The sequence below is a fragment of the Notolepis coatsorum genome (genome assembly GCF_963971535.1).
Source record: "Notolepis coatsorum genome assembly, chromosome: 10".
Taxonomy (NCBI): domain Eukaryota; kingdom Metazoa; phylum Chordata; class Actinopteri; order Aulopiformes; family Paralepididae; genus Notolepis; species Notolepis coatsorum.
In genome coordinates, this window is record NC_140174.1 from 110,340,210 (window position 1) to 110,353,121 (window position 12,912).

General features: G+C 48.7%; 1 long non-coding RNA gene across 1 annotated transcript; it reads left to right on the forward strand.

Moving 5' to 3' along the window:
• The first annotated feature begins 721 nt into the window (after nucleotides 1-721).
• Nucleotides 722-11,764, forward strand: LOC311235296. Its single transcript, XR_014620152.1, has 3 exons — nucleotides 722-852; nucleotides 10,941-11,081; nucleotides 11,631-11,764. It is a non-coding gene; the product is annotated as an uncharacterized lncRNA (long non-coding RNA).
• Nucleotides 11,765-12,912: the final 1,148 nt, after the last annotated feature.

Here is a 12,912-nt window from a genome sequence, read left to right on the forward strand (position 1 = left end):
TAACCCTTCTGCTGCCAGTCAACTCATCACAACTTAACCCTTTCACTGCCGCACTACCAAACGGTTAACTCTTTCACTGCGACAATACACAGCAGGTTAACCCTTTCACTGCCACACAATAGCAGGTTAACCCTTTGCTAACTCTTTGGTAGTGCGGCAGTGAAAGGGTTAACCCCTTGTGTTACTCACCACTGTCTGTTCCCAGTCAACTCAGCCCAACTTAACCCCTTGTGTTACTCACCACTGTCCCAGTCAACTCATCCAAACTTAACCCCTTGTGTTACTCACCACTGTCTGTTGACAGTCAACCCATCCTAATTTACCCCCCCCCCCCCCCCCCCCCCCCCCCTTTGAAGGAAGCCTAATCTGGGTTCTTACATATTGGGAGTGATTTAATTCCATCCAGAACGCACTTGTCAGTGTTTTGATTTGTGAGTAACCTATATAGAAGGATTTAATGGGCTTGTGTCTCTTTACACCTGCACTGTGTGGTTTGAGGGGCAAGTTGAATCTCTCATCAATAGAAGAAAGATCAATTGTAATCGTGACTATTTCGATGATTGAATTTATTTGACAACTTTGAAAAAAGAAATCTTTCTGTGTGTGACGCCCTTGTTGTGTGCTCTCTCTCTCTCTCTCTCTCTCTCTCTCTCTCTCTCTCTCTCTCTCTCTCTCTCTCTCTCTCTCTCTCTCTCTCTCTCTCTCTGCCAGGCTGTGATGAGCACTGTGTAGAATGCCAGGGCCCTGGTCTGTGTGAGCGCTGCGAGCCGCCCTACTCCCGCCTGCAGGGGCGCTGTGTCCTGGAATGTGGCAGGAAGCACTTCCTGGAAGCCTCCTCCCACGTCTGCACGCGTAAGTCTAACTGTAGTAACTTTACTTACCTGGACTGGACACGTAGCAGCCGTGGGGTTTCTCTCATTAGTAACTTTACTTACCTGGACTGGACACGTAGCAGCCGTGGGGTTTCTCTCATTAGTAACTTTAGCTACCTGGACTGGACACGTAGCAGCCGTGGGGTTTCTCTCATTAGTAACTTTAACTACCTGGACTGGACACGTAGCAGCCGTGGGGTTTCTCTTGTTAGTAACTTTAGCTACCTGGACTGGACACGTAGCAGCCGTGGGGTTTCTCTCATTAGTAACTTTAACTACCTGGACTGGACACGTAGCAGCCGTGGGGTTTCTCTTGTTAGTAACTTTAACTACCTGGACTGGACACGTAGCAGCCGTGCGGTTTCTCTTGTTAGTAACTTTAACTACCTGGACTGGACACGTAGCAGCCGTGGGGTTTCTCTCGTTAGTAACTTTAGCTACCTGGACTGGACACGTAGCAGCCGTGGGGTTTCTCTCGTTAGTAACTTTAGCTACCTGGACTGGACACGTAGCAGCCGTGGGGTTTCTCTCGTTAGTTACTTTAGCTACCTGGACTGGACACGTAGCAGCCGTGGGGTTCCTCTCGTTAGTAACTTTAGCTACCTGGACTGGACACGTAGCAGCCGCGGGGTTTCTCTCGTTAATAACTTTAGCTACCTGGACTGGACACGTAGCAGCCGCGGGGTTCCTCTCGTTAGTAACTTTAGCTACCTGGACTGGACACGTAGCAGCCGCGGGGTTTCTCTCGTTAGTAACTTTAGCTACCTGGACTGGACACGTAGCAGCCGTGCGGTTTCTCTCGTTAGTAACTTTAGCTACCTGGACTGGACACGTAGCAGCTGTGTGGTTTCTCTCGTTAGTAACTTTAGCTACCTGGACTGGACACGTAGCAGTCGCAGGGTTTCTCTCGTTAGTAACTTTAACTACCTGGACTGGACACGTAGCAGCTGTGTGGTTTCTCTCGTTCCTACCCTAGGTCTGGGACATGCACAGTATGTAAGATGCATTTTTTTCTAGATCTTGAGAGGTTTTGCAATGAAATAAAAGAAATAGTCAGTTTTTTGGGTGAATCCTTTTGGAATTAAAGGTGCTATAGATAACGAAAGGTTATCCTATAACCTAGTTATATGAATACTGGCAGAGCATCTCGCTCTTTGCCATTATGAGATAACTCTTATCTCCTAGCACCTACTGTGCTCATGCACAAACAATTTGCACTCATGCACATGACCAGGCCACGCCCCCTGCTATAAGACGCCGGACATGGTCACACTCTACCTTCCTCGGAAAAAAAGTTTCCAACATTGAAAACCCAACCAAGGGACCTCAGGGCGCCAAGAGCGAGACGCTCTGCCAGTATTCATATAACTAGTTTATAGGATAACCTTTCGTTATATATCATACTGGTCATCGCGTCTCGCTCTTTGCCATTATGAGATATGGGACAGAGCGGACGCGTGACCCGACAAGTGTACCCCCTGAGGGCCCGTAAGCCCCACTACCAGGGAGGAGGGGAGTCCCGTCCACCCGCCCGTCCTAACGAAGGGGGGGAGGCAGTCAACTCCACCAAAGTGCGAAAAAGGGGGAACCAGACACCCCTGAAAAACGTACAGCACAGGCGAGACCACGTGTGACACATCACTCCGTGGCACACACCTACACACCCCTGCTAGCCCACCAAAGGCGGGACGCAGGAGAGGTCCCAGACCTCAGAACCGCCTGGGAGACAGAACCCCCAGTCATGTCCACGAGGGAAAACTTAACGAAGGGACCCGGGGAGGACCAGGAGGCCGCAGCACAGATGTCCTCCACCGAGGCCCCCCCTAACAGGGCAGCAGCCCGAGGGGGGACCTGTCCAGCCAACGTGCAGCAAAAGGCAACGCCCCCGCACAACCAATGTGACAGGCGCTGCTTGGACAGCGCCTCACCCGCGCAAGGGCCACCGTAACAAACAAACAGTTGAACGGAAGCCCTGAGAGCCAGAGTCCTGAGGTAAACCCCCAGTGCATGGACAGGACACGACAGGTGAAGGCCCGCCTCCAACTCACTTGCGTGAGGAGGCGGACGAACGCCTGAACCACAATATCCCTGGAGCGAAAGAGCTCCGGATATTCTTTGGCACGAAGACTGGATTAGGCCTCAGAGTCGCACCGCTATCGGCCGAATAGACAGGCACTCAGGCCGCACCGAGAGAGCACACAGCTCACCCACGCGGAGGTGATGGCCAAAAAGAATGCAGTCTTCAAGACAGCAGATCCAATGGCGCCTGCTCAAGAGGCTCAAACGGGGCCTCCGACAACCGGCCCAGGACCAGTTGGAGGTCCCACTCGGAGACAGAGAAACATTCCACAGGCTTGAGACGCAGAGCGCCAAGCAGGAACGTCCCACGAGAGGGTGGCTGAACCAACGTTCCGCCCCCACACTCGCCTATACGCCACTCCCCAGCGAGAGCCCTCAGGCAGAGCAGATGGAGAACACCCATAGCCAGAGCCTATGACGCACTCCTACCTGTCTGACAATATACGACGCTGATGTCGTGTTGTCCATCCTGACCAAAACACGCTTGCCCACCACAAGGTGGTCGAGCCGTTTGAGGACCAGAAGGACTGCCTTCAATCCCAAGACATTGAATGTAGCGCAAACCTGGCAGCATGAGGGAGGCATCGGTGAAGACCGTGACGTGTGACAGCCTGCTGCCCAAGGGGACCCCGCAGGTGAGGGCACCAGACCCTCCCCAGAAGACGAGGTCCCCCAGTACTGACATGGGAACCTTCAGCCGCTTCCATACGTCTCACACCAGGTCCATTTTCATTCTGGAAAAAACCACCTCTGTATCCTCCTCATGAAGAGGAGGCCAAGAGGGACCCCAGCAGCAGGCGCATCACGGACAGCGTTGTAACCGTCCTAGGACGGAACCTCCCGAGCGCGCCGAGAACCCATCCACTCGCCGCCGCTCCGAGAGAGATGCCCATATAGACCTTGAGCTTAGAAAAAGCCCAAGTACTCCACCCGTTGACTGGGAAGAGGAGAACTCTACTTCCAGTCTACAGCAAAACCCAGGCTTGTGAGACACCACCTGCCTGGTATGAGACCTGGCGATCTACCCTGACTGGCCAAGGACCAGAACGTCGTCCAGGGCAGAATTCGTAACCCCCGACGACGCAGAGGCCCCAGCACGGTCTCCACGCACTTGGTGAAGATGCGGGGAGCCAGAGAGTAGCCGAACGGCAGCCTCTGGTACCTGTACGCTAAGCCTTGCAAAGGAAGCGCAGGTATGCCTTAGGATGGAAGATCGGGATGCGAATACGCATCCTACAGGTCTATGGAGGTGAACCAGGCCCCCACCTGACAGCGTCTAACAGGTGGGAGACGGTCAACATTCTGAACCTTCCATGGGACAGGTCCAGTATGGGTCTGACACCCCCCCCCCCCCCCCCCCCGATTTCTCGGGCACCAGAGAATACCGGGAGGAAATGCCACGCATCGCGTCCTCCTTCGGGACCACGATGATGGCTTGCGTCGCCCACAGAGATTGGATCTCGTCGGCCAGAGCTGTCACTGCTGTTGACCCTGACAATAGGGTCTGTACCAAACCTGAAAACGGGTGGGGTTGTGCAAACACAAGTCCCAGCCTCAGCGTTCTCTCCATCCACCTCGACATATGGCACTGCTGCAGCCATATGTGATGATAATCCCAAGCGCACCCGCTGCCACTTGGCACTGGTCCGCCAGGAACCGTAGATAGGCGGCCCGGTCCCACCCGCTGTGTGTTGCCAACCCTGGACTCGCCAACCGCGCGAGCAGGGCGTCTCGTGGAGCTGGGATATCGCACCCTGACACTACCAACGAGGCAATCGCACCCAAGGGGGGACCCCGACAGGAAGGGCCGGTTTGATACGGGGGAAGCTGACATCACACTGGGTGACAAAAGCTCCCCCACTGAACACCTCCCCGGCATGGATTGCTGAGGAACCGTTCTACAGCGTGACATGCAAGGCGTGAGGTCCCCACACTGCCCGATAGGGTGAGTTCCTACACACCGTAGCCCTGCAGTGATATTACTACCACCCAAATCACGCGCGCCTGCCTGACCACCACCGGTCTTCCGGCCGTGGGAGGCACTAATGTGATACCCGGCCTGGCGAGGGCGGGGCTGGGGGTACTCACGCTGTGACCCCCTGGGCCTCGAGTTCCCCCCGCTGACAACCTTCGTCGTTGACAGACACAACACCAGGCTCACCAAACACAGACGCAGAACGTGTGGTGTGGGAGCCGCTTGACAGCACAGCATTCTCACGGACAGACCCTGTCCCCATGAGAAGCGAAATGTGGGGCTGCTCGTGCTTCACTGAAAGCACGCGGCCCGCAGCCAAAGGGAACAAATCAGAGCCTGTATCCCACTGGTGTTGGGGGGGGGGGAGTGACCGGAGAGCGAGCTAGACACAGCTAGACGGCAACGGTTTTTAGGGCGTGCTCATCTAATGTAGCCGATCCCTCGGCCGCCAAGGCTGTCGGCCTTGCGATCACCTGTTGTTTTTGTGTCCAGGGTACCTCAAGCGGGGGGAAACATGGCCGCTGGTTGGGGGCCCCGCCACAGCCGCTGGCGAGGCCACGCCCTCACCTCTGGCTGTGCGGTGTGAGGCGGTGTGGGGCCTAGGTCAAATACCGCCCGCGCTCCTGCGGAAAGACAAAAGTCCCTCTGCGGAGAGGGGAGCCCTGAGGAGGGAAAACCCTTCTCTCCTCCTCAAGGGGAGACTGATCCAACCAAAGATGTCTGTAAACAAGCGTTGACAGCATCCTAGCCCTCCCTGCGGTTATAGCTTGCGGCTAGGTCAAAAGCTAATAACCTCAAAACCTTGCGCGATGTTTCAACGTCGGCTGGCCCTAAGGCGCCACCACCCGACACCATTTTTGACAGAAAAAACAGCAATTCAAACATTGTTGCTAGTCGCTGCTAATTCTATACCGCTGCGGTATAGGCTTTAACAGCCCACCAGCCACCTGCCGGGCCGACTCGCCTCATGGCCTCGGCCGGGCGGGACACCGTTCCACCATGTCAGAGGCAAAGGACTGATGCCACCTGCTTCACAAGCACGGAGCACCAGTGGTGGCTGCAGACAAAATACTACTAGTGAAGCACTGCCTCACTAGTAGGAATGCAGCAACCTCCACTGTGGTGTGCACCCATGAAGGGGTAAATGAATAAATGAACGAAAACTCCACTAACACACTGCAGAATGGGCTAGCCCATACACACAAATGTTAAGGGGATGCAGACCAGAGAAAAACACCAGTCCCGCACACAATTCATAGATTCACAAAAAGCACACCAGCCCTAGGCCTCAGCCCATCCACCCATGAAAATGGTAAACAAGCCCCCGCTAAACCCCCAACATTAGACACCGATTGACCGTCAGCATGAATGGTTAAGAGGAGGGAAGACCTTTTAGTAAAGACAGCCCTCGGCGGGGAACAAGAACGGAGACCCAGCATTGTAGCATTAGCATTAGCCGTGCGCACTAGGATAGTTGGGAAAACACCCAAAACAGAGTCATGACGACCATGTTTTCCCAAATATCCTGCCCCTCGCGCCAATACACAACTCGGCTGTCTCATGGGACAACGAGCAGTATCACAAATGCTAGCATTAATGCCTGGCAGCGCAGACCCTACCTGTGCGCGACCTAGCCCGACAGCTAGCCGCCGCGTGACATCCCTCAATCCGCTGTCACGAGATGAGGGAACCCCAGGACAGGTTCGATGCGCTGTTAGGATGTGCCGAGAAGATTCCAGGGGCTGGTGAACCTCTGGCAAAAACCCAACATTGTGTAATTTCTTTCTGCATTTCATAACAACTAGTTCACGGAGTGCACTGCAACGTCCATGTTGAAAAAAAAAAAATAGGAAGGTGAGGTGTGACCATGTCCCGCATCTTATAGCAGGACGCGGGGGCGTGGCCTGGTCACGTGCATGAGTGCAAATTGTTTGTTCATGAGCACAGTAGGTGCTAGGAGATAAGAGTTATCACATAATGGCAAAGAGCGAGACGCGATGACCAGTATGATATATAACATTCAGCCACTAGATCAGTGGTTCTCAACTGGTCTCGCCTCGGGACCTATTAAGTCGCGACCCACATTTTTGAACGACTATGATTTATTTCAAATGTTGTTTTTGCAGTAATACACAATCTTTCATGCACTGTTAAAAACATGAAATAAACACAAAAAAGTGCAACAAAAGTGCAACTAGGGCTAAAAACCCAATGAAATAAAATAATAATAAATATTATGCTTCTTAGCAGATTTCTTAGCTTAACATAACAGACCTAAGTTTGGGGGAACTAATGGGATAACTGGGGTTGCAACAAAAGTGCAACTAGGGCTAAAAACCCAATGAACTAAAATAATAATAATAAATAATTATGCTTCTTAGCAGACTTCTTAGCTTAACATAACAGACCTACAGTAAGTTTGGGGGAACTAATTGGATAACTGGGGTTGCAACAAAAGTGCAACTAGAGGCCTCTACATGCTACAGCAACTTCAAAGCAACTGCACCACAACATCGACAAAGCAACGGTGTTGTAGACACTCTGCATTTATGTTTAACTAAAGTTAGTTTAGGTTCGTGTTAACGTTAGATAATGTACAAAATAAACGTATTTCCGGTGCTTTTAGACGTCGCTCTTTTATTTTGAAATCCCCCGACCGGAAGTATTTGTGATGTATTCTGCTTGTGTAACTTTAGGTTATTTTTAACGTTAGCTGGCAGCTACAGGCACTCGAGGTCGAGGAAGAGCTGCTGAATTTAATCGGCAGGAGGAGAGAGAGCTCGTCAAAGCTGGATATATCCCTGTGGATGTGGTTGTAGGCACGAAAATGCAGCTCGAACTACCTGTTATATTAAATTAATTGATTGCTGTTTAACAACTTGTCCGTGTCCAGTCCTTTCGAACTGCCCCACCGTCCGTTCATTGTAAACAATGATGCATGTAATTATATTAACGTTACTGTGTGTTGTTGTAGCTATGTTAATAAATTCTGAATGGCATTAACGTTAGTTGGGTATGATAGAGCATTGAATAGCATCAAGTTCAACGCTAGCTGGCTGGCTACAACAATGGCGGATGGTATTCCTCGCTGCGGGACCAATATTATTATATGACAGCCCCGCCCCCATTCACTACCAACCAATCACTGCTACGCAATATCAACGCAACGGTTGTTTAGATTAGATTTGGGTGAAAGGTACGCAACGTCCTCGCAACACAGTCTACAAGACCCTCTAAAACAAGCGCGTTGAAATCGCGCTGATGTTGTGTTGAAGTTGCTTTGAAGTTGCTGTAGCATGTAGAGGCCTTGGCTAAAAACCCAATGAAATAAAATAATAATAAATAATATGCTTCTTAGCAGATTTCTTAGCTTAACATAACATACCTACGTTTTGGGGAACTAATGGGATAACTGGGGTTGCAACAAAAGTGCAACTAGGGCTAAAAACCCAATGAAATAAAATAATAATAATAATAATAATAATAATAATAATAATAATAATAATAATAATAATAATAATAATAATAATAATAATAATAATAATAATAATAATAATAATAATAATAATAATAATAATAAATAATTATGCTTCTTAGCAGACTTCTTAGCTTAACACTTTAAGTGCCGAAATGTGTTTAGGCGTCTTTCCTAGCCATGCTAAAGTTGCCGAGGACGCCCTAACTCGTCTTTAATATCAATATTTCAAAAATCTGTGATCGGAATCATATTTCCCCTCTGCAGCCTTCACACACAGTTCTGAGCTCCTCTCAATCCTCTAGCGGTTCAAGAGCGCCATCTGGTGGCCGATCGGCAGAAGCGCCAAACAGGAAGTCATGTGGATGAAGTGGTGATCACCCATATTACTTCCTGGCACTCGCTATAGTTCCCGGGACTCGAGCTCAACACAATACATAGCGATCCGTTGCCAATAACTCAATAAACAACATGATTTGGACGTATATACTATTATACAACCTGGAAATGGACCGGGTATTTCGACATCCCATAATGGAAAACTGTCTACCCCACGCTGATCGCCCAACGGCCCGCGGAGACTGGGGTGAGTTTTAGCGTGTAGTATTACCGTGTTCGACACTAACTGCTATGATGAACATTTGACCCACATTAGATGAATGGTATAACGTTGCCCACGGAATTATAAACGATCCCCCGCCCATCCGGTCATCATCAGATGATACGTAGAAACTTCTAGAAGCACGTCGATTTTACATTTTTCATCTGGCACCGATCGCTACCAAACTGTATTTGATCATCAATATAATGCATTTGGGGCTATAAATCACGTTCTGGAGAAAGCTGCAGAAAGAGATGAAAACATACTTATACTTGATCATATTTTAGTATGAATATGTGAAAGAAAAAGTTTAACGTTCATACACCCTGAACAATACATATAGGACATTGAATGGGCCCTAATAATGGCAATCTAGCAATAGAATTTAAAAAGTTATAGCCCTGCAAAGAAGGGGAACTTCTCCATAGACAAATAGAGCTGGCAACGGATGGTATATCATGAATTTAACCTTAGGCAATCAAAGTGTTAACATAACAGACCTACAGTAAGTTTGGGGGAACTAATGGGATAACTGGGGTTGCAACAAAAGTACAACTAGGGCTAAAAACACAATGAAAATATCCTTCTTAGCCCTTTCTCTGCCACGCTTATATCCATCCTTATACCGTCCTCTGCCAGCTCTATTTGTCTATTGAGATGTTCCCCTTCTTTGCAGGGCTATAACCATTTAAATTGTATTGCTAAATTGACATTACTATGGCCCATTCAACATCAAGTATCTATCGTTTAGGACGTTCTACTTTTTCATTCACACATTCATACTAAAATATGGTCTAAAGTATAAATATGTTTTTATCGTTTTCTGCAGCATTCCATAGAACGTGAGTTATAGCCACAAATACATATATTAGATCATCAAATGTAGTTTGATACCGATTGACGTCAGATAAAAAATTTCAATTGTACAAGGTCCTACACGTCATGCCTCATCATCTGCTGGTGACCGGAGGGGGGGGGGGGGGGGGGGTTTATAAGTCCGTGGCCGACGTTAAATCATTTATTTAGTATGGGTGATATGTTGATCGGAGCAGTGTGTATGTATAATAATAATCAAACACGCTGAAACTCACCGCAGCTTCCTCGTAGCGTTGGGCGATCAGCGTGGAGCAGAAAGTTCTCTATTATGGGATGTCGATCTAGTTGGTCCAGTTCCAGGTTGTATAATACTATATACGTCCTAATCATGTTGTTTATCGAGTTATTGGCAACGGATCGCTATCCAGTGTATCAAGCTGGAGTCCTGCTAGCGATAGCGAGTGGCCGGACGAAATATGGGTGAGCACCACTTCCGGCGCGTCACTTCCGGTTTTGGCGATTCGCCGATCGGCCACCAGATGGCGGTCTTGAACCGTTGGAGAGTTGAGAGGAGATCAACAGCAAGTCTCAAGTCTCCGTGGGTGAAATATGATTGCCATGACAGATTTTTGAAATATTGATCTCAAAGACGCTGTACGACGTCATTGGCAGATTAAGCATGGCGAGCAATGACGTCTAAAGTCGTCCTTGGCGATTAAAGGGTTAGCAGACTTCTTAGCTTAACATCCCAGGGAACTAATGGGATAACTGGGGATGTTGTTTGCTCCTGACAAGAGTCTCAAAGTCTGGGGTGATGGTAGACAAAGCAACTCCTGAGGTCGTGCTCAATGTCCAATCTGTTCCTCTGCTTTGTCTTCAGCTGGACCAGAGCTGAGAAGCCACTTTCACAAAGATAGCTAGTGCAACAAAAAAAATTATATAAAAAAAAAAGAAGAAAATCTTTTGATTATTATTATTATTTTTTTTTTCAAACCTTCTGTAGTGTGGTTGTGAAAGGGTTAACCCTTTGTCGTGTGACAGTGAACGGGTATTGTCGCAGTGAAAGGGTTAACCATTTGGTAGTGTGGTGGTGAAAGAGTTAAGTGTGTGTCTCTGCCTCAGCCTGCTCTCCTGACTGTGTGGTGTGCGAGGGGGCGGGGCGATGCAGCGTGTGTCGTGACCACGCCTTCCTGATGGAGGGATACTGCACGCCTGCATGCGGCCACGGTTACTATGCCGACAAGAAGACCAGGACCTGCCAAGGTAAGATACAAAAAATAACAAGAGCTGTGTTGATTGATTTTTACTTGAGGTTTAAAATATAATAATAGGCTTTAAAGGTAGAATATGTAATGCCGCCAAACAGCAACCCCTAGGCCAGAGGTTCTCAAACTTTTTTTATACCAATTTCAACGTGGAATTAAGGAATATCAAAATAAAAGCAAACGTTGTTGAACATGATCATGCATATTTATTAGAAAATTGTATTACAGCACTATGTTATCAATACACATTTATAAAACGAGGCATATTTAGCCAAAATATGTTGCCAGGACGTAAAAAAATAAAAATATTATACATTTGATTATTATAAATTTTTTACTTGCCAATGCGCTGTCACCTACCCACGACCCCACTTTGGGTCGCAACCCGTAGTTTGAGAACCACTGCTCTAGGCAAGATGTTAGTCTCATCTTGAAGAGCTGACGTTACGTTAGTTTTATGACATCTTGTCCTCTTTCTATCTCCTTTCTCCCTCTCTGTCCTTCTCTCTCTTCTCTCACCTGTTGTAACCCCCCCCCCCTCCTCCAGTGAACACCCAGCCCCCGGTCCTGCAGGTGAACGGCACTCTGATGGTTCCCCTGGGAGGCTCCGCCCCTCTCTCCTCCCCCTCCCTCCTGCTGACCCGGGACGCCGACAGCCCCCCCGAGCGCCTGCTCTTCCACCTCCTCCAGGAGCCGGCCAACGGGAAGCTGCTGGTTCTGGAGGAGGGAGGCAGTGGGCCGGGCGGGCCGGGGGGGCCGGGGGGCCAGGGGAGGGAGCGGGAGCTCCGCCGGGACGACACCTTCTCCTGGACCCAGCTGAGGAGCGGGAGGGTCCGCTTCAGACACAACAAGGACCAGGCCAGGTGACTAAGGCTGTTTCCCCGAAGACTGTTTTTGGGATTCGAACTTTGTCAGGGTTTTTCGAACGGACGTTCGAACCTTCGTTTTTAATTAATTTTTTTTTTACAAAAATAAACAAATACAAAATTATACTTTTTTTTTATTAAATTTTTTTATAAATATCCTCAAACTAAATCCTCAATTTGAATAAAGTGATTAATCTGATTAAATGAGTATTTTTTTTAATGTAATCAACTTTCTTTAAAGCTAGTCATTTAATAAGACCATGTCAGCATGTCAAAGAGGTCATATTAGAAGACATCTGCCATCTTACATAAACTAACCATAGACTGTATTCAGAAGTGGTGCAATGTACCCATCTGCATGAGCCTTATATAGATGGAAGGCAGTGAACCATAACCTCCAACACCACTAATAACACACACACAGTCAAAGAGAACATTCCACCCCTCATAAATCAACTTCACAATTTCATTCTAGTAATGAAACCCTTACTAGCTTCATGTGGGGATACTGTGATTGAACTTGCAAATCCCTCCCCTTTTCCTCCTCTCGTCCAATGTCCTGTCTCCTGCTGTGCCACATGTCCTTCCCCCCTCCTAGGCCCTCCCCCACCCCTCCCTGTGCGCGCAAGGCGGCGGCCGGCCATAGATTGATGGGGGGGCGGGCCCCGGGCCTTTTTCAGTGTTTAGCATTGTTTCATAGCTATGTGAACTTATATTAATATGATCTATGTCTCTAATTCTCATATTGGCGCATTCTTCCAATTCTCCTCTCACAATATTCACCCTCACTGAACTGAGTCATCTGAAAATGTGCTGATCTGTGATGTCAGAGATGTCTCAGCTGCATGATAATGTGCACGGTTGGCCCCTTGCAGCAGCACCGTGGCCTCCCAGCCTCAAAACGGCTTAAGATCTTGAGGTAGAAAAATGCTGTTTTTGAGTAGTTGATTAGAAATACAAAAC